At 48.2% G+C, this 21,162-nt stretch overlaps 1 protein-coding gene across 1 annotated transcript in view; it reads left to right on the top strand.

The window, feature by feature from the left end:
- Positions 1 to 10,240: 10,240 nt before the first annotated feature.
- LOC136332217 (galactoside alpha-(1,2)-fucosyltransferase 2-like) overlaps positions 10,241 to 21,162 on the top strand; it is a 29,074-nt gene continuing 18,152 nt past the window's right edge. Inside the window, exon 1 of the mRNA XM_066271647.1 lies at positions 10,241 to 10,395. The gene's annotated coding sequence lies outside the window, so the exon portion shown is untranslated. The remainder of the gene's footprint in view (positions 10,396 to 21,162) is intronic.

Genomic DNA, 21,162 nt, shown 5'->3' with positions numbered 1-21,162 from the left:
AACCCTGGAAATGAACAGAGTGTGAGGCATATTTACCGACAGGGTTGAGCAGTTGCTGAGTTGCTGTGAAGTTCCCGGTTCAGTGCACAAGCGGACTGGAGACAACAGTTTTCCGGCTGCCTTGGCCCCAGGCCTGTGTTCCTGGTCAGACTGTGGAACCAGTAACTATTCATTCAGAAGAGTGCACAGTGGCTGAGTCAAGCAGGGTGTGACCTGGTTGAACAAGTGTGGCGCAGGTGTGACCTGACACAGCAACATCTCTGCTTCCAATTTATAGTCACTCAAAGCTCAGAGCCCATTTGGATCACGTGAGAGTTTTCTTTCTAGAAGAAACTCAGGCCTGTCGACTGAATGGCTAGACCTGATTTGAACCAACCTAACTAGAGATCCAGGCCCCTTGGGTCACCCCCAGTTGTTGAGCCCACCCAGACATAGATCTTGGGTGGTACCACCCCTCCAGTCCCCTTGGACTTGAATGACAGGAGTCAGAGAGGCTGGGTTCCCGAATAAGGTTAACTTTATAGCTCAGCTGATAACTCAGGAGATTGTGCCTTATCACCTACAGGTTCCAGGTAAGGCCTCTTTCCTCACTAAGCACATGGAATGTGTGCCACGTGGTACTTCAGGGCGAACACAACACTTTGTGGCTCAGTGACGCTCAAGACAAGGCCGCCAATTTTATGCTCCCACATTCATTTGCTGTGTGATCACGGCAAAGTGACCTCACCTCTCTGGGGATTGAAACAATGCTCAGCTAAAGAGCCACACATCCTAGGAAATTTCCAGAAAAGGCCAATCTTTAGAGACAGAAAGCAGATTAGATTGGTGGTAGCCTCGGGCTGGGAGGTAGAGAGTTGAGAGGAAACAGGGAGTGACTCTTTCACCAGATATGGGGCTTCTTCAGGGGTAATGAAAATGTTCTGAAATTGATGGTGGCTATGGGTGCACAACTCGACACCCATTCTGTTTTGTAAGCCACTGATCTATAGGCCACTAAAAACCAATGAATTGTGTATTTAAGTGGGTGAATTTTATAGTATGTGTATAATGTTAATACCTTGTTGATTGAAAAATAATATCAACTACATGTTTCATCACCAAGAAGGATTTATTCAGAAAAAATAAAAGGGTTGCAACCCAGTGCATGCAGACATGGTGAGCCACGTGTACACTCCGGCTTAGGTGCCAAGATGGAGGGTGATTTACAGAAGGCAAAAAAGGAATATAAGAGAAGAGGAAGGTAGAACCATAACGCTTTGTTAAAAACAGAGTTCTTCCTGTAGGCATTTTCGTGATAACTTAAGAGTTCAAGAACTTCTATAAATCCTTGCTCCTCCCATATACCCTGCTGACTGATTATGTTTGCTTAAAAAGATTATGTTATATTTAAAAAGAATAACCAGGCCCTGTCTGGTTGGCTCAGTGGTGGAGCGTCGGCCTGGTGTGCGGAAGTCCCGGGTTCGATTCCCGGCCAGGGCACACAGGAGAAGTGCCCATCTGCTTCTCCACCCCTCCCCTTCTCCTTCCTCTCTGTCTCTCTCTTCCCCTCCCGCAGCCAAGGCTCCATTGGAGCAAAGTTGGCCCGGGCGCTGAGGATGGCTCCATGGCCTCTGCTTCAGGCGCTAGACTGGCTCTGGTCGCAACAGAGCGATGCCCCAGATAGGCAGAGCATCGCCCCCTGGTGGGCATTCCGGGTGGATCCCAGTCGGGCGCATGTGGGAGTCTGTCTGATTGCCTCCCCATTTCCAGCTTCAGAAAATAAAAAGAATAACCAGCATCTGGCTCATAGACATGTAGTAAGTGTTGGCTATCACCACGCACAGAGCAAAGGGTGCTGTTATGTGCGAGCTCTGAGGTAGGGACAAGTGGATTTTCACTTTTGTGTGAGGGTGTGGTGGTGGTGGTTAAAAGAAAAAAAAGAGAGACAGCTTTGAGACCCTCAGGGAAGTTATAATTTGGACTGCATATTATATTCAGAGATCACTGTTAATGGTTAGCTCTAGTAACAGCATAGTGTTTGTTATACTTTTTTTATTTTTAAAGAGGTAAAGAGAGAGAGAGAGAGACGGGAACATTGAGCTGCTACTGTATGTGCCCTGACCAGGGAATTGAACCTGCAACCTCTGTGCTCTGGGACGATGCTCCAACCAACCAAGCTATACATCCAAGGTTTAATTTACTTTTTAATTAATTAATTAATTATTCTTTTTCAAGTGAGAAGAGGGGACATAGAGGGAGAGATTCCCACATGAACCCCATTTGGGATCCACTTGGCAACCCTGGTCTGGGGCCAATGCTTTACCCATCTGGGGCCATGTGCACAACCAAACTATTTTTAGCACCTGAGGCAGAGGCTCCACAGAGCCATCCTCAGTTCTCAGGGTCAATGCACTCAAACCAATTGAGCCATGGCTGTGGGAGGAAAAAGAGAGAGAGAGAGAGAGAGAGAGAGAGAGAGAGAGAAGGAAGAAAGGGAGGGATGAAGAAACATGTTTTTTTCCTGTGTACCCTGACTAGGAATTGAACCTGGGACATCCACACGCCAGGGCGATGCTCTACCACTGAGCCAATGGCCAGGGCTTTAAAATTTATTGATTCAGTTTTAGAAAGACAGAGAGAGGAAGGGGGGTAGGGGGAAGGGAAGCACTCATTTGTTGTTCCACTCAATCTGCACTCATTGATTGCTTCCTGTGTGTGCCCTGACCAGAGATCGAACCCGCAACCTTGTTGTTTCAGGATGACACTCTTTTTATTTTTAATGATTGATTAATTTATTGATTTTAGCGAGAGAGGCAGGGAGAGTGAGAGTGAGAGAGAAAGACAGGAACATCGAGCTGCTCCTGTATGTGCCCTAACCTGGGATTGAACTAGCAACCTCTGTGCCTCAGGGTGATGTTCTAACCAACCAAGCTCTAACCTTCCTCACCTTGGCAACATCCATGAGCCTCCGCTGTGGCCACAGGGAGAATCCATCCACCTTCCCACACATGGTCCCAGGCCCCTTTCCCCGCCGTGGTGATAAGCAAAACATGTCCTGGGCTCAGATACCTATAAACAAACTTTTCACCTATAGGCTTGTCTGGCAAAATATTCAAAAGTCATGGTGATACAGGACAATTCTTTTTTTTTTTTAATTGATTTTAGAGTGGGAGGAAGGAGGAAAGGGGGGGGACATTAATCTGTTCTTGTATGTGCCCTGACAGGGTATTGAACCTGCAACCTTGGTGTATCAGGATGATGCTCTAACCAACTGAGCTGTTTGGTCAGGGCAGAACAATTCTTTATTAGGTAACTTCTGGAATCCCTACCCTGCTCATGAAATGAGGTGGTAAGTAGCATCTATGTACTCCACCTACATGTACACTATCAGTACATCCTTGGAGCCTGGTGGGCTGTTACCAGATTCACCTACATTTTAAGGACATCATCTTAGGACATGGACTTCTGAAAATCCCCTCATTCATTCATTCATTCATTCATTCAACAAATATGTACAGAGCACCTACTATCTACCAGGAATGTCCTAGGCAGTGGGGACACAGAAGGAGCAAGTCAGACATGCTTCCTGCTCTCAGAATTATCATCATAGAGAGAGGTGTTTCAGTTAGCTGATGCTGTGTAACAAGCCACTACAAAACAGAATAGTTTCAAATGCAGAATTTTTTCTTTCTCACAGTTAATATGGATTGGCTGGGTGATTTTTCTTTCCATGTGGTGTCATCCAAGGTGTCTCATGCAGCTGCTTTTAGCAGGCAGCTTGGTTGGGACACTTTGTTGTTGTATTCAAGGTCTCATGAAGAGGAGCTGCAAAGGAATGAGGCAGCAACAATACCATACGTGGAGGACCTCAATCTCTCCAGGATTGAGGTGCCTTGGAGAGATCAGCTATCCAATTTATTAAGCAGAAACATGACATCATGTGTGAGAAACTAACAAGCAGAATACACCAATTTTATTTAGTTTTGCAAAACTGAGTAGATTGCTCTTGCCCTTTCTGAGACATAACACCACACCATCTGCTGTCTGATTCCTGACCTGCAGAAAGCTCCAGCAGGGCCAAGCATCCACGTCCTTGGGTCTTCCCTGGACACGACTGCCTTCAGTCATGCTTGGTCTCGACCTTCACTTCCTCAGGACGGGAACAGAAAGTCACTTGGTGCTTTGGCTTTCCTCCAACACTTCATGTGGCCCCTCTCCCGCAGGGTAGACTGCACTTCCTTGGAGTGTGGCAGCTGGAGTCCCAGAAAACGGGTATCAGTGTTCAGGAATATGTAGGAAGTGTTCGTGCAGCACCTAGCTTATGATCAGTACCCATTATGGGGGCTTCAGAGTCACTGTCCTTGGTTACTAGTGAATGTCTACCTCTCCCACAGGGACCTTCTGAAGCAGGCACTGGCTATCTCACTGGTGGGGGAAGGTCAGTCTCTCACCCAGGGCCCCTCAGCTTACATGCGGTACAGTCAGGATTCGAACCTGGGCCCACCACTCCCAGCATGCCCCTCTACTGTACTGCCGCCGACCTCTCTGCAGCTAACTCCACAAAGGGGACAGCTACTGTTAAGCCTAATCCGGAGGGACCCGAAACATTGAAGACGCGAACAAGGTCCGTCGATTACACACCAAAGCTTTATTGTCTAGCTTGGCCAAGCGGCGGCAACTCCGACAGAAATCTAAGGGAGAGCACGCCAGCCCTTTGTTTTACCTAGTTTTTATAGTTTTGTAAGTGGGAAGTACAGAAGCAAAAATTGTAATTAGGAGCCCTTTACCACTATTGGTTATAGTCATATGTCCTTTAACATGATAGGACCATGTTCAATTTGCAAGCCATACATCATTTTGGAGAAAACAAAATTTACAAGCCAACACAATGGTAAAAAGATGTCTCTTTACATATTAAAAGGCATTCCTAGCCTGATCTGTGGTGGCGCAGTGGATAAAGCGTTGACCTGGAATGCTGAGGTCGCCAGTTCAAAACCCTAGGATTTCCTGGTCAAGGCACATATGGGAGTTGATGCTTCCTGCTCCTCCCCTCTTCTCTCTCTCTCTCTCTCTTTGTCTCTCCTCCTTCTCTCCTCTCTAAAATGAATAAATAAAGTCTTTAAAAAAAAAAGGCATTCCTATATTTTCTAGTGTTTATCTGCCATCTCTCTGTCCAGAGTCACATGTGTTAACCACACGCATTTACATAGGAGAGGTAGTTTTCATGGGGACAAATGCCCGCAAATGGCTCATTGCTATAAGAAAAGGTTTATTTTGGCTTTTCTCTCCCTGCACCTGGCTAGCCATTCACCCCTTTCCCCACAGGTGTGGTGGAATGTCTGGATGGCCCTTTGCATTTACAATACAATGCCAAGGGCCATCCTGGTTATGCCAATCACACAGTACAGAGATTCTCACAATTTCTCTGCACACCTTAACCCAATAAAATGTTCTTCAAGCCTCTTAAAATATTAATATTAATTCTATAGTTTTTGGTACCTTACAACACCTGCAGGTGAAGTGGCGTAATGGCTCCTCAGGGCTCCTCACTACCTTCAAATTTGCTAAGAAGGGATTGGGCAAGGAGCCAGGAGGAGCATTTAGGAGCAAGGGTTCATGAGGCAGGATATGCTGGGTTCGAATCCCAGCTCTGCCCACCTCTGTGGTGGGCCCCAGGGGAGTGGTGTGCATCTCCTCTGCCTCACTTTCTTCATCCATAAAAGGGAAAGGGTCACAAGGGCATGCTGTCTGCAGGCATTGGGTACCAGGCCTGTTCCACACACTCATTTAACGTGCACCTTTCAGCATTTATTCTCAGCAGAGTGACTCCAAGAAGCAGGACGTGTTGCTTTTAAAAACATTGGCCGCACCCCTGTCCCTCTCAGCATTCGTCATAGCAGCTGAAAGATGGAAGCAACCCAAGTGCCAGTCAATGGATGAAGGAGAAACAACATTTCGTGTGGACAAAGGGATATTCTTCAGCTGTAAAAAGGGAGAAAACCCTGACACACACTACAACGTGGAGGGACAGTGAGGACATTATGCTGACTGAAATGAGCCTGACCCAAAGGGCAAATACTGTGTGATTTCACTTACCTGAGATACTTAAAATACTAGTCACAATCACAGAGACTTCAAGTAGAACGTTGGATGCCAGGGGCTGGGGAGAGGGGAAATGGTGAGTTGCTGTTTAATGGGTTAGAGTTTTTTTTGGGGGTTATTGTTGTTTTGTTTGTTTGTTTGTTTGTTTTAAGTGACAGGAGGGGCAATAGAGAGATAGACTCCCGCATGGGCCTGACCAGGATCCACCCAGCAATCCCTGTCTGGGGCAGATGCTTGAACCAGTCGAGTCACTGGCTGCGGGAGGAGAAGAGGGAGAGAAGGGGTAGAGGGAGAAGAAAAGCAGATGGTTGCTTCTCTTATGTGCCTTGACTGGGAACAAACCTCGGATGTCCGTATGCTGGGCCAATGCTCTATACACCGAGCCAACCGGCCAGGGCATTTTCTTTTTATTTTAGAGAGAAAGGAAGGAGGGAGAGAGAGAGAGAGAGAGAGATCTGTTGTTCTACTTATTTATACATTCATTGGTTGATTCTTATATGTGCTCTGACCAGGGATTGAACATTCATCCTCAGCATATTGGGATGATGCTCTAACCAACTGAGCTATCTGGCAAAGGCTATATGGGTCAGAGTTTTTTTAAGATTTTTTTTAAATTTATTCATTATAGAGAGGGAAGAGAGAGAGAGAGGGAGAATGGGGGAGGAGCAGGAAGCATCAACTCCCATATGTGCCTTGACCAGGCAAGCCCAGGGTTTTGAACCGGCAACCTCAGCGTTTCCAGGTTGACGCTTTATCCACTGCGCCACCATAGGTCAGGCTGGGTCAGAGTTTTAATTTTCCAAAATGAAAGTGTCCTGGAGATTGTTTGCACAACACTCTAAATATACTTAACACTCAGCCCTGGAAGGGTAGCTCAGTTGGTTGGAGCCAAGGTTGTGGGTTTGATACCTGGTCAGGACACATACAGGAATCAATCAGCGCCTGACCTGTGGTGGCACAGTGGCTAAAACATCGGCCTGGAACACTGAGGTCGTCAGTTTGAAACCCTGAGCTTGCTGTGTCAAGGCACATAGTGAGAAGCAACAATGAATTAATGCTTCCCACTCCCCCCACCCCGCCTTTCTCTCTCTAAAATCAATCAATAAAATCTTAAAACTAAAAAGAATCAACCAATGAATGCATAAATAAGTGGAACAACAAATTGATTTTCTCTCTCTCCCCTTCCTCTCTCTCTTTCTAAAATCAACTTTAAAAAAGAATTAAAAAAAATAAATATACTTAATGCTACTGAATCGCACACTTAAAAATAGTTAAAATGGCAAATTTTGTTTTATATGTATTTGACCACAATATTTTAGAAAAAGACTTTTTTTGGGTTTTTTTTTAAAGTTTTATTTATTGATTTTTTTACATTTTATTTATTTATTTATTTATTTATTTATTTATTTATTTACAGAGACAGAGAGAGAGTCAGAGAGAGGGATAGACAGGGACAGACAGACAGGAACAGAGAGATGAGAAGCATCATTTAGTTTTTGTTGCACATTGCGACACCTTAGTTGTTCATTGATTGCTTTCTCATATGTGCCTTGACCGGGGGCCTTCAGCAGACGAAGTAACTCTTGCTGGAGCCAGCGACCTTGGATCCAAGCTGGTGGGCTTTTGCTCAAGCCAGATGAACCTGCACTCAAGCTGGTGACCTCGGGGTCTCGAACCTGGGTCCTTCCGCACCACAGTCCGAGGCTCTATCCACTGCGCCACCACCTGGTCAGGCTTATTTATTGATTTTTAAGAAGAGAAGAGAGAAAGAGAAAGAGAGAAACAGACAGATAGAAAGGTGGGAGGAACAGGAAGTATCAACTTGTAGTAGCTGTTTCCTGTATGTGCTTTGACCTGGCAAGCCTGGAGTTTCAGGCCAGTGACCTCAGTGTTTCAGGTTGACACTTTATCCACTGTGCCACCACAGGTCAGGCAGAAAAAGACTTTGGGTTTAGGGTTCAAATTCCAGCCCTGCCAGTGGCAGGCTCTCAAAGGTCACCAGCTTGAGCTCAAAGGTCGCTGGCTTGAGCAAGGGGATACTTGCTTCGCTTGAGCCTGAGTTCAGAGCCCTGGTCAAGGCATGTAGGAGAAGCAATCAATGCACAACTGAAGTGAAAGCAACTACATGTATTAGTTGTTGCTTCTTTCTTCCTCTCTCTTCCTCCCTTCCTCTCTTGAAAAAGAAAAAGCCCTGGCCAGTTGGCTCAGTGGTAGAGCATTGGCCCAGTGTGTGAATGTCCCAGGTTTAATTCCGAGTCACAGGATAAGCAACCATCTGCTTCTCCCTCCTCCCTTCTTCCTCCCCCCTTCCTTTCCCATAACCATGGCTCGATTGGTTCTAGTACATTGGCCCTGGGCACTGAAAATGGTTCCGCGAAGCTTCACCTCAGGTGCTAGGGATAGCTTGGTTGCAAATATGGCCCCAGATGGGGGTTGCTGGGTAGATCCTGATCAGGGCACATGTGGGAGTCTGTCTCTCTATTTCACCAACTCTTATTTAGAAAAGAGGAAAAAGAAAAACAAAGGAAAGAAAGGAGGGAGGAAGGGAGGGGGGGAGGGAAGGACTCTCTCATGGAGGGTATAGTCTAGGGATTATAGTGAAGAGAGAGTGACAGAGATATCAATCTCCATCCCCCAGTCCCTCTACTTGACTTGGACCTATCTCCAGGGGCCTAGATGAGGAGCAACCACTGTCCGCTCCAATGAGAAGCAGCAAAGACTAAGGCAGACTCCAAGCAGTGCTATGCTGGAGTCAGGACATCCCTTCCTTGAGGTTATTTATACCTACTGTGTCTGTTTGAAGGAATATTCTGTGTTTAGCTATGCATCTCTTCCTAATGCTGCCATCAGCGATGTCATGTTGGTTGTTTAAAATTGACCACAATGGGAGCAGTCACACCAGGGAAATTGGTAGCCCAACCAGAGTTGTCTTTTTTCTCACACAGCTGGTTGTTAAGTTTGCCAGCTGCCCCTGGTCTTGAAACAGGAGAGCAAAAGGTTGGACAGCAGTCCTCAATTTGGGAGTACTGTCCCCAGGGACATTTGGAAAATCTAGGGTGTGGGGGGGGCATTTTTAGGTGTCATAGTAGTTGTCTGTGAAGCCATCACCGCCTTTCAAGACTGAGGGCCAAGGCTACTAAGAGATACACCATGAAGAATCATCCTACATCCCCTTGACTTTTAAATATTCATTCTGTCTGACATTCTTACAGGCAAAAAAATCTGCTTAAACGTCTGTGAGACCAGCATCTGCTTTGCGGATGTTCTAAGGTTCCTTGTTGTTGTTGTTTTTTCCCATGTCACTGAATGCTTGGGGAAACCGGGTTGTTTGTCCTGCAGACTGTCCCACATTCTGGACTTGGCTGATTGCATCCTCATGGTGTCAATTCTCAGGCAACTTTATCCTCCTGTTTTCTGAAAACTGGAGATTACAGAGAGAGGCTTGATTGGATTCAGGCTCTGGAGATTGGGGGCCCAGAAGGGGTGAAAGGGTTTAGAGATGCATAGGTGATGCGGGGAACCTTCCGTCACCTCACTCAGGGACCCAGAGGGGCTGCTGCTTGTCCCTCCTCCAAAGTAAGATTGTTGGGGGTCTGGTGGTGCCCACAGGATGCCCCCAGTAAAATTCCTCATCAATTCTGCACCTGATTTTGGCAGCGGTAGACAAGAATCGCCCGGACCCATGACGCACACTCAGGGGATGCACAATGTTCATTTCCTAAGCCGGGAATCTTTTTGAAATAAGGGAAACTGGGAAAATGTGCTGTTTGCCAGGTGTTTTTCCAAGATTCAGTCCTGCCTGGTTCCAAATTCCAGCTTCTGTAGCTTTTTTAGCTGTGTGACCTTGGGCAAGTCCCATCACCTCTCTGTGCCTTGGTTTCCACTCCTGCACTGCAGGGCTACTGAAAGTTTCTACCTCACAGGATTGCTGTGAAGATGGAATGAGGCTGAGTACTACCAGGTTTTTTTTTTTTGTCAAAAAAGAAAGACCGGACCCTGAGAGAGCTTGAAGTCAGGAAAAGCCTGGCCCAGCGGGACTCTAACCCCCTCCTCCAGGCTGCCTTCCGGACCTGCCTCTCAGCAGGCAGGTGGGGAGGGAGGACTGGCTCACCTGGCTCCAGTAGCCCATTCACCCCGCCTCCCATCAGCTCCGGGAGGCCAGGTAGATCCTGGGTGGAGTTTTCCCCTCCACTACAGGGTAGGACCGGTTCTGGAGACTTCTGAGTGAAGAGTTGACCCCAACGGGAGTAACCCACTGAGCGTCCCTTCAAGACACTTGTCAGATAACTCCCCAATTCCTGCGACGGGAACCAGGTAAGAGATGATGAGAGGTCGCAGCCTGAAGGGACACACACACACACACACACACACACACACACACACACGCGCGCGCGCCGGCGCACAGGGCCAGAGTTGGGAGCAGACCTGAACGCAGGGACTTGGCTACTGGAGACTCAGTCGTCCCACCCTAATCCCGTCTCTAGTCCCATCTGGAGTGCTTGCCCACCCCGGGGCCTCCCCAAGCAGGCAGAGGGTCGTCCCTCCCTACCCAGACTCCCGCCATCCGGCCCCCAGCACGTCGGCCATCCAACCTCTGAGCCAGCGCCCTCCTCAGCTCTGTCCCTTCCTTTTAGATCTATTATTGAGCCCCCACCCCTCTGTTACTCCCCCGATCGAGGCAACCTGCTCCCTCCCTCTCTCCCTCCCTCCTGTCACCAGTTTCCTGGAACCGATTTGAGAATGAATGTACAGATGAAAAGACCAGGGCAGGTCTGCAGAGCCAGTTCCCAGGTCCCCTCTTAGGGTCTGCTCCCCCACCTCCGGGAGGGAGGGCAGGACCCAGCACAGGCCCCGGGGCTTCTCGGAGAACCCAGGCTGCCACTCCCACCACCAGAGTAAGTTAAGGAGAGCGGGGAGCTGGGTGGGGACGGAATTGGGTGACCTGAGTTTGAGGGCGGGGTATGGATGCAGTGAAGGGTAGAATGCAGTTGGGAGGGGCTGGCAAGGAGTTAGGGAGGGGCTTTCAGAGCAGCTGGAACCCAATTGCAAATCACGAGATGTGACGGGGCTGAGCACGGGAAGGAGAGAGAGGGGCTATTGTGTAAGATCAGTTGGTGACCGTGCCTAGCGGTAGGGTGGGGTGGGGAAGAGCGCTGGGGGGCTGTGAGCGCTGTGAGCGGCCTGGGGCAGGGCCAGCTCTGAGTGTGTAAACAGGTGCGGAGGTCTTGGGGACAGCCATGAGGCTGGGCCAGGCTCTGGAGAGGAGAGGATGCGGCTGGATCTGGTTTAGAGAAGTGGATGGAACAAGAGAGTTTAATCAAAATTACCGGCAGATGTTGGGGCCTCACTTTTCTGGAGGCCGGATTCTTCATTCAAAGTTGGGCCACCTTTCCATTCTGTGTCCTACCCCCCAGGGGACGGACCATCCTCTCTTGACATCCCTCCTGAGTCCTCTCTTCACGTACCCCATGTCTGCCTGAAGTGATTGGTGCAGCTGTAGGGACTGAGGGCAGATCCCCAGAAGGACTTCCTGACCTCAGAGGACTACGGGGCAGCAGGCTCCTCCTGTTTACCAAAAGCAGCCCTGCAACCTAACATCAGGACAGGCCATTGGCATGCCCCAAAATTTCCCCATGGACACCTGGCCAGAGGTTTCCCAGCGGCCTCCCCGCTCCTCTTGCCCAGCTCAGCTTGTTTCCACCTCGCCATATCTGATCAATCTCTGAGTCTGTTTCCTTCACTTAAAGCAGGGATCCCGGCCCTGGCCGGTTGGCTCACTGGTAGAGCGTTGGCCTGGCGTGCGGGGGACCCGGGTTCGATTCCCGGCCAGGGCACATAGGAGAAGCTCCCATTTGCTTCTCCACCCCCCCCTCCTCTCTGTCTCTCTCTTCCCCTCCGGCAGCCAAGGGTCCATTGGAGCAAAGATGGCCCGGGCGCTGGGGATGGCTCCTTGGCCTCTGCCCCAGGCGCTAGAGTGGCTCTGGTCGAGGCAGAGCCATGCCCAGGAGGGGCAGAGCATCGCCCCTGGTGGGTGTGCGGGGTGGATCCCGGTCGGGCGCATGCGGGAGTCTGTCAGACTGTCTCTCCCCGTTTCCAGCTTCAGAAAAATACCAAAAAAAAAAAAAAAAAAAAAAAGGAGGGATCCCTAAACTTTTTACACAGGGGGCCAGTTCACTGTCCCTCAGACGGTTGGAAAGCCGGACTATAAAAAAAACTATGAACAAATCCCTATGCACACTGCACATATCTTATTTTAAAGTAAAAAAAAAAAACAGGAACAAATACAATATTTAAAATAAAGAACAAGTAGCCTGACCTGTGGTGGCGCAGTGGATAAAGCGTCGACCTGGAAATGCTGAGGTCACCGGTTCGAAACCCTAGGCTTGCCTGGTCAAGGCACATATGGGAGTTGATGCTTCCAGCTCCTCCCCCCCTTCTCTCTCTCTCCTCTTTCTCTTTCCTCTCTAAAATGAATAAATAAAATAAAATAAATTAAAATCTAAAAAAAAATAAAGAACAAGTAAATTTAAATCAACAAACTGACCAGTATTTCAATGGGAACTATGCTCCTCTCACTGACCACCAATGAAAGAGGTGCCCCTTCCGGAAGTGCAGTGGGGACAGATAAATGGCCTCAGGGGGTTGCATGCGGCCTGAGGGCTGTAGTTTGGGGACCCCTGGCTTAAAGTTTTTAAGAACCTCACAGCGAGGCCTCACTCCCAGAGACTGGGGTTCTCCCCCTGTGGTTCTCCCCACCTCTGCCTCCTCTCCCCGCAGCCTTGGATAGGGTCAGGGGTCAAAGTCCGGAGACCAATCCCCCGTGCCCAGGCCCCTCCCCCTTCCTGGGTGAGTAGAGGAAGCCCCCTTCTAAGGATGTTGACAGATATTGTTCCAGAATATTCTGCTTTTCTTTCCACTCAAAAGAAACTATCCCTATTACCTGTTTGTCTGCTGTAAACAAATTCTGGGAGGGACATTCAGGGGTGCCCACTCCCAGCCCAGAGAGGAAGACATTTAATTGTGAGGATCTGTTCTTCTAATATGCATTTTTCTCACCTACTAGGCACCAGGGATAGAGGCCACAAAGGGGGGAGAGGGCTGTAGGGAAATGAGGGACTGCAGGCAAGGCGTGCTGGCAGGGCGGGGACTGAGAGAGAGAGAGATGGAGGGGGGGGGAGCAGATGAAGCCAGACAGGGACCAGATAGCCGTGGGTACCTGTTTTGGGTTGGTTTATTTTTTTCAACTGAGTACATTTAAAAATCTTATTGGCTTTATTCAATGATTCATGAATCGGGCAGCATCACATCAAGTAGACAGAAAGGATGGCTGAGTAGCCGTCCAAAATGAGACTCTTATAAACAGAAAGGAACAGGAACAAGAAAGTTATACTAGGCAAGGCACTGGAAGGGTGGCTCAGTGGATAGAGCATCATCCCAGTGTGCCGAGGCTGCAGGCTCAGCCCCCAGTCAGGACACATACAAGATGCAATCAATGAGTGCTAAATGGAACAACTGAGTGGAATGGTGAATTGATGCTCCTCTCTCTCGTTCTCTTTTCCTCTCTCTCTCTCTCAAAATATCAATGGAAAATATTAAAAAGAAAGAAAGACAGGAGGAAAGAAAGAAAGAAGAAGGAAGAAAGAGAAGGAAGGAAGGGAGGGAGGGAGGGAGGGAAGGAGGAAGGGAGGGAGAAAAAGAAGAAAAGAAAAGGGAGGGAGAGAGAAAGGAAGAAGGAAAAAGGAGTTATAGAATATACTAGACAAAAATGGGTTGGTTGTGGCAAGGTCACCTTCCTTTAGGGGGATGACAGGGATAGCCAGTGCTAACCAGAAGATTCCTGATTAACCCATGTAAGATTCCATTCCTGGGAGAGGCTGGATCTGGAATTAAGTTAGGTCTCTGTTTGGTGACATGGGGCTTTAGCATAAGCAACTCCATTTTGAGCCTGTTGTCCTATCCCTAAATAATTCCTTCTGCATATATATATATATTCTGAGCACCTACTATGTGCTGAGCCCAGTTTCCAAGGGCTGTGGGGTTACACAGGGAACAGAAGAAACACTGTCCCTTTCCTCACAGGGCTATGTGTGAACAGACTGAGGCTGAGAGGTGCTGAAAGGGGCTGACTAGAGAAAACTAGAACTGGGACAGCAGGGGCTAGAGATGGGACATTTGGGGACAACCTTACTTCTCTCTCCTTCTCTCTGTTTCTCACTCTCTCTGACTCTACTGTTGTCTTTCTATTACTCTCTGTTTCTTTCTCCTTATCTTTCTTTCCCTGCCTCATTCTTTCTATCTCTGTCTTTTTGTTTGTTTGTTTGTTTGCTTGCTCTTTCTCTTCTTGGCTCTGTTCTGTCTTTTTCTCCATTTATTTTTTTAAGATTATTTATTTATTTATTTATTTTAGAGAGGAGAGAGGGGGTGGGTGTGGAGCAGGAAGCATCGATTCCCATATGTGTCTTGATCGGTCAAGCCCAGGGTTTCGAACTGGTGACCTCAGTGTTCCAAGTTGACGCTTTATCCACTGCGCCACCACAGGCCAGGCTCTCCATGTCTTTATATCTATTTCCCTCCTTTTTCTCTTTTTTCATCTCTGTCTCCTCCCTTCTTTCCCTCCCTCTTCTCTCTCTCTCTCTCCATCCCTTTATACCTTCCTTCCCTCCATCCTCTGCCTTTCCACAACCATTTCCCTTGGCCATGTTATCCCTTATCCTGTACTTGATAAATTAGAAGCCAAACAAAGGAGCCAAGTTCACTCTGTGCCTTGTAAGTACTCACAGTCTAGTTGGAGAAAGGAAGAGAGAATGCCCAGCGGAAGTGGGAAGAAGGAAGGAGGCCACTCCCCGGGGAGCTCTCCCTCCTCTTCTGCCAGCTTCCTCCTGCTTCCCGGTTCCCAGACCGTTTCTCTTGCGCCAAAGTCAAGGGCTGGGACTCCAGAAACCCCCTGGGCACCTGGACAGGAAGGAAAGTGCCCGTGCCTGGGAGAACAGGAACTTGGGAACCATCGGGGCACAGTGACACTGTCTCTTCTCATGTGATCTTACTCCCTTTTCGGTGTCAGGGATGACTTCTCAGTGCTCATGGATTTCTCTGGGTCATCGTAGATATGGCTTATGTAAAGCCAGTATCTGCGGCCACCATCACAGCCTCCTGGCCCATGCAGGTTTGCATTGGATTTGGACAGATGGTAATGAAACAATGGAGCCAAGAACTGCTGGGCCATCATCTTTAATCCTAGCTTGTACCCGGTGTGCAAGTAAAAACACACACTGGGCTCCAAAACCCACTCATTCAGTGCTCACAAAGCTACTGATTTATCCGAGTTTCCTAGAATCAAAGGTTTCTAGCTCACCAGACTTATTCACCTCTGTTCCCCATCTCCTTCTCTCTCCCTGCACGAACTCTGCACAAACTGGCTTCTCACTCAGCACTTCACCATCTTGGTTGCTTCTCCTCTCCTCCACGTGGCCTCTCTCTGCTCTTCTGTCTAATGCTAATCTCAGGAACGAGAGAGAGCAAGCTCCCGGTCTGCCCCATTTTATAGTGCAGAAACCAAAACCTTTCATCCAATATACAAACAAGGAAGTCTCTGATACAAAGTCACTTATCTGAAGCATAATGGGATTCCTCATGAGAGTGCACCACCCCTCATCAAAAAGGGTGGGAAAGGCTTAGTCCTAAAACCAAGCCCCAGGCTACAAAGATCCTGCCTTCCCACAGCCCGTCCCCAACACACATTAATATAATCATGCCAATTCCAAGCAAGAAGGGCAACTACTATCACCTGGGTGACGGGCTTCCACATAGGCAGCGCCATCTTTAACAAAGTGAGTATAATATATTTTATCTGCCCAACAGCTTAACATGGCCGACTAGCTGGACCCTAAAAGGCTTTTTAGGGGCCAGGCCTACAATCAACATGTCACCCTCTCTGTGCTTCTAATTCCAAATTCCCAAAGGACCGTATCTGCTTGGCACAGCTTGTTCTATTGAGTCAGAACCCGCTCACACACATCATGGACTGGCCAACAATGGACCATCTTGGGCCAATATCATATGGTACACTATGCACTGCATGTTAGGTTTCTTTGTTCTTGTTTTTTGTTTTGTTTGTTTGTTTTAAATAAAGGTACCATGGCCCTGGCCGGTTTGCTCAGTGGATAGAGCATTGGCCCGTCATGCAGATATTCTGGATTTGATCCCTGGTCAGGGCATACATGAGAAGCAAACATCTGCTTCTCTTCCCCTCCCACTCCCCCTTCTCTCTCTCTTCCTCTCTCACAGCCAGTGGCTCAACTGTTTCAAACATTGGCCCTGAGTGCTGAGGATAGCTTGGTTGATTTGAACATCAGCCCCAAACAGAGATTGCCAGGTGTATCCCACTCAGGGAACATTTGGAAGCCTGTCTCACTATCCCACTGTAAAGCCAGTAGCCACGGCCACCATTACAGCCACCTGGCCAATGCAGGTTCGCATTTGATTGGGACAGACGGTAATAAAACAACAGAGCCAAAAAGTAGTGGGCCATTACCTTTAATCCTAGCTTGCACCCAGCAGGCAAGAAATACACACAGGGCCCTGGCCGGTTGGCTCAGCAGTAGAGCGTCGGCCTGGCGTGCAAGGGACCCGGGTTCAATTCCCGGCCAGGGCACACAGGAGAAGCGCCCATTTGCTTCTCCACCCCCACCTCCTCCTTCCTCTCTGTCTCTCTCTTCCCCTCCCACAGCCAAGGCTCCATTGGAGCAAAGATGGCCTGGGCGCTGGGGATGGCTCCTTGGCCTCTGCCCCAGGCGCTAGAGTGGCTCTGTTCGCGGCAGAGCGACGCCCCGGAGGGGCAGAGCATCGCCCCCTGGTGGGCAGAGCGGTCGCCCCTGGTGGGAGTGCCGGGTGGATCCCGGTTCGGGCGCATGCAGGAGTCTGTCTGACTGTCTCTCCCCGTTTCCAGCTTCAGAAAAATACAAAAAAAAAAAAAAAAAAAAAGAAATACACACAGTGGGAAAACACTTCCCTTTCCATTCAGTGCTCTCAAAACCATTGACTTATCCAAGTTTCCTAGAATCAAAGGTTTCTACCTCACCAGCCTTATTCACCTCTGTTCCCCATCTCCTTCTCTCTGCACAAACTGGCTTCTCCTTCAGCACTCCGCCATCTTGGCTGCTTCTCTCCTCCACGTGGCCTTTCTCTGCTCTCTTCCAGCATGGACTTCTCTGCCCAATTTTATAGTGTAGAAATCAAAACCTTTAATCCAATATATAATCAAGAAAGTCTCTGATACAAAGTCACTTATCTGAGGCATCATGGGATTCCTCATGAGAGTGCACCACCCCACATCATGCAACAGTCAAGGGTGTGGAAAAAGCTTAGTCTTAAAACTAAGCCTTAGGCTATAACCACCCTGCCTGCTTACAGCCTGTCCCACACACCCAATGCAAAGTATAAGCGAGCAAACATATACATCATATTTACAAACTTATTTGACCAACATTCCACCCTTTTTGCTCGCTTCACAATCTAAAGCACAGATATTCCTGCACAAGGAAATTAGGCAAATTACACAAATCACAACACGACAAAAAAATTATACAATTTCAACAATTACAGAAGTACACTTCACCAGTCTCTGAGCACTTTGCCAAAAGTGCAAAATGTCTTCGAACTTCTTTCTAGCCATGGGAAAAGCTTCCTGGGACAGGGGGAGGGCCTTCAGCAAAGCTGCCCCCACCCCCCTCAGGGTATTTTATATTGTCTAAAATTCGTAAATCCATCCAACAAAGGAGCCAGTGCTCATTCCAGTCATAGTCCAGGAATCAATCCAAGCATGAGGCCTCAGTCACCCCCCTCATCCCTGCCATCCTGGCAGGTCTTACACTTTCCCAAAGAGGAGCATGTGGCAATGGCAGTCAGCATTTCAATCTCTGCTCCAGAGAGCATGATGGCATTCACCCCTATGTCCCAAAATCGCAGACCTACCAGGGGCATAGTAGGTACTCCTTGCTGCTGGGCTCTCATCTTCTGGAGACTGCGGATCACAACTCTAGACCGACTCTCCTCATCCTCCAAAGAGGAACTGAAAACATCAGCTCCTGCTGCCAGGCTTGAGCCCTGGGTCACCGCCGCCTTCTGCTCCATGGGCCTTGCAGCCCAGGCCTGGCCTTGGCCTCAACCATGGCCTCCTGCTGCTGCTGGCTCTTCACAATGTCCAGGGCAATCTGCAACTCACAAGCCTGTGATTCCTTTTCCAGTGGCTGCTCCATTTCCAAGTGAATCTTGTGAACCTGGTCGGCCTCTTCTGGTGCTTGCTCCAGCTCCAGGGTCAGCATCTCTTTTTTATACTTTTGCTCTAGCTCCTTCCACTGCTCAGTTTGCAGGTCCTGGGCAGCCTCTTCCAGAGCTTTTGGTTTCCTCATGCATGGCTATAAAAGTCAGCCAGCCTACGGCCTCTGAAAGGACAGCCATGGGGAACCATAACAGCAGCCAGTCCTCTACTCCAGGGCTCAAAGTTGGTGGTGGCTCCATACCAATCTGTATCGAATCCTGCCAACTACGCCAAATGTAGAGCAAGTAGCCACGGCCACCATCACAGCTGCTTGGCCCGTGCAGGTTCGCATTTAATTAGGACAGACTGTAATGAAACAATAAGCCAAGAACTGGTAGGCCATTAGCTTTAATCCTAGCTTACACCCGACAAGCAAGAAATACACACAGTGGAAAAACATTTCTCTTCCATTCAGGGCTCTCAAAACCATTGACATTATCTGAGTTTCCTAGAATCAAAGGTTTCTACCTCTCCAGCCTTATTCACTTCTGTTCCCCATCTCCTTCTCTCTGCACAAACTCTGCACAAACTGGCTTCTCCTTCAGCACTCTGCCATCTTGGCTGCTTCTCCTGGCCTCCTCCATGTGGCCTTTCTCTGCTCTCCTCTCTACTCTCCTCTCTAATGCTAATCTCAGGAACCAAGAGAAAGCAAGCTCCCAGTCTGCCCCATTTTATAGTGTAGAAATCAAAACCTTTAGTCCAATACACAAACAAGGAAGTCTCTGATACAAAGTCACTTACCTGAGGCTCATGAGAGTGCACCATCCTACATCAAGCAACAGTCAAGGGTGTGGGGAAAAGCTTAGTTTTAAAACTAAGCCTTAAGCTATAATGACCCTGCCTGCTTATAGCCTGTCCCCCACACCAATGCAAACTATAAGCGAGCAAACGTATATATCATATTTACAAACTTATTTGACCAACAGGTGACTATATATAAGAGCTGGGATGTTGTGAAGTTAAGTGCTATGCCAATTTTTATTAGTCATAATTAGCCTTAATGGACCACACCTCCACAATGGTCACATCCTGCTTGATTTAGCCCCAATGTTCTCTTAATGGTCGCTTGGTTCAATACTTTGACCATGAACTCAGGCCCTGAGCCAGACTGATTGGAAATCTTTTGTCTCTAGTCTACCTTTGTGCAGAGCCTCCAGGGGATCCAGCCAATTAAAGCATGCTCATGAGGAAGACTTATCAGAAGAGTGGGCGGGAGCCTCACATTTACTGAAAAGGAAGGGGGCAGAGCAGAAGGCCTTCATCCCTTTGACTCCTCCCAGATCACTTCACACCTGTCACTCAGGGTTCCATCTTGCTCAATCAGTGGCTAAACCTGGATTTTGACTGTGGCAACATGGCCCAGGTATGGGTCCAGACTTGAGTCCCACCAATCATTTCTAGATGCAATTTTTAGCAGTAACAAAGTAATGATACCAAGTGATCATTGCTTGACCTCTCCTTACTGGCTCCTAGACACATAATGGTGGGTCAGCGCTGGTTCAATTCCTGCTTTCCTTCACTTATGGCTGCTCTGCTCAGGCTCAGCAGGCACCTCCTCAACGTCTCATCCTTCAGATTAACTTCTTCACTCTATAAACAATTGCTTCAAGTCTTATGTCCCAGGAGAGAAACTTCTCAGTGCCAATGTAAAGCCAGTAGCCAGGGCCACCATCACAGCCGCCTGGCCCATGCAGGTTCGCATTAGATTCAGACAGATGGTAATGAAAGAACAGGGCCATGAACTGATGGGCCATTATCTTTAATCCTAGCTTGCACTCAGTGGGCAAGTAAAAATACACACTGGGCTCCAAAACCCACTCATTCAGTGCTCACAAAGTACTGACTTATCCGAGTTTCCTAGAATCAAAGGTTTCTAGCTCACCAGACTTATTCACCTCTCTTCCCCATCTCCTTCTCTCTGCACAAACTCTGCACTAACTGACTTCTCTTTCAGCACTCCACCATCTTGGTTGCTTCTCCTAGCCTCCTCCACATGGCCTCTCTCTGCTCTCCTCTCTAATGCTAATCTCAGGAACCGAGAGAGCAAGCTCCCAGTCTGCCCCACTTTATAGTGCAGAAATCAAAACCTTTAATCCAATATACAAAGTAGGGAAGTCTCTAATACAAAGTCACTTATCTGAGGCATGATGGGATTCCTCATGAGAGGGCATCACCCCACATCAAAAAGGGTGGGAAAGGCTTAGTCCTAAAACCAAGCCCCCAGCTACAAGGATCCTGCCTGCCCACAGCCTGACCCCAACACACATTAATATCACCTGGGCAACGGGATTTCACGTGGGCAGCGCCATCTTTAACAAAGTGAGCATAATATATTTTATCTGCCCAACAGCCCCCTACCTCCTGTGGTACCATAGGGAGTCCCCTATTGTTCCTGGAAGATCTGTGATTTGCAACCCACTCCTGGAACGGATTTCTGTTATAATCAGAGTTGATAAGTGTTGGTCAAATAAGTTTGTAAACATGATATATATGTTTGCTCGCTTGTGACTTATATTGGGTGTGGGGGACAGGCTATAAGCAGGCCAGGTTGTTGTAGCCTGAGGTTTGGTTTTGGGACTAAGCTTTTCCCCACACCCTTGACTGATTGTATGATCTGGGTGGTGCACTCTCATGAGGAATCCAATTATGCCTTGGATAAGTGACTTTGTATCGGAGACTTCCTTGTTTGTATATTGGATTAAGGGATTTTGGTTTTCTACACTATAAAGTGGGACAGACCAGGAGCTCAGACACACAGTTCCTGC

This window comes from Saccopteryx bilineata, chromosome 3, assembly GCF_036850765.1.
Source record: "Saccopteryx bilineata isolate mSacBil1 chromosome 3, mSacBil1_pri_phased_curated, whole genome shotgun sequence".
In the NCBI taxonomy this organism is placed as follows: Eukaryota; Metazoa; Chordata; class Mammalia; order Chiroptera; family Emballonuridae; genus Saccopteryx; species Saccopteryx bilineata.
This window is presented reverse-complemented; position numbering and strand designations above follow the sequence as displayed.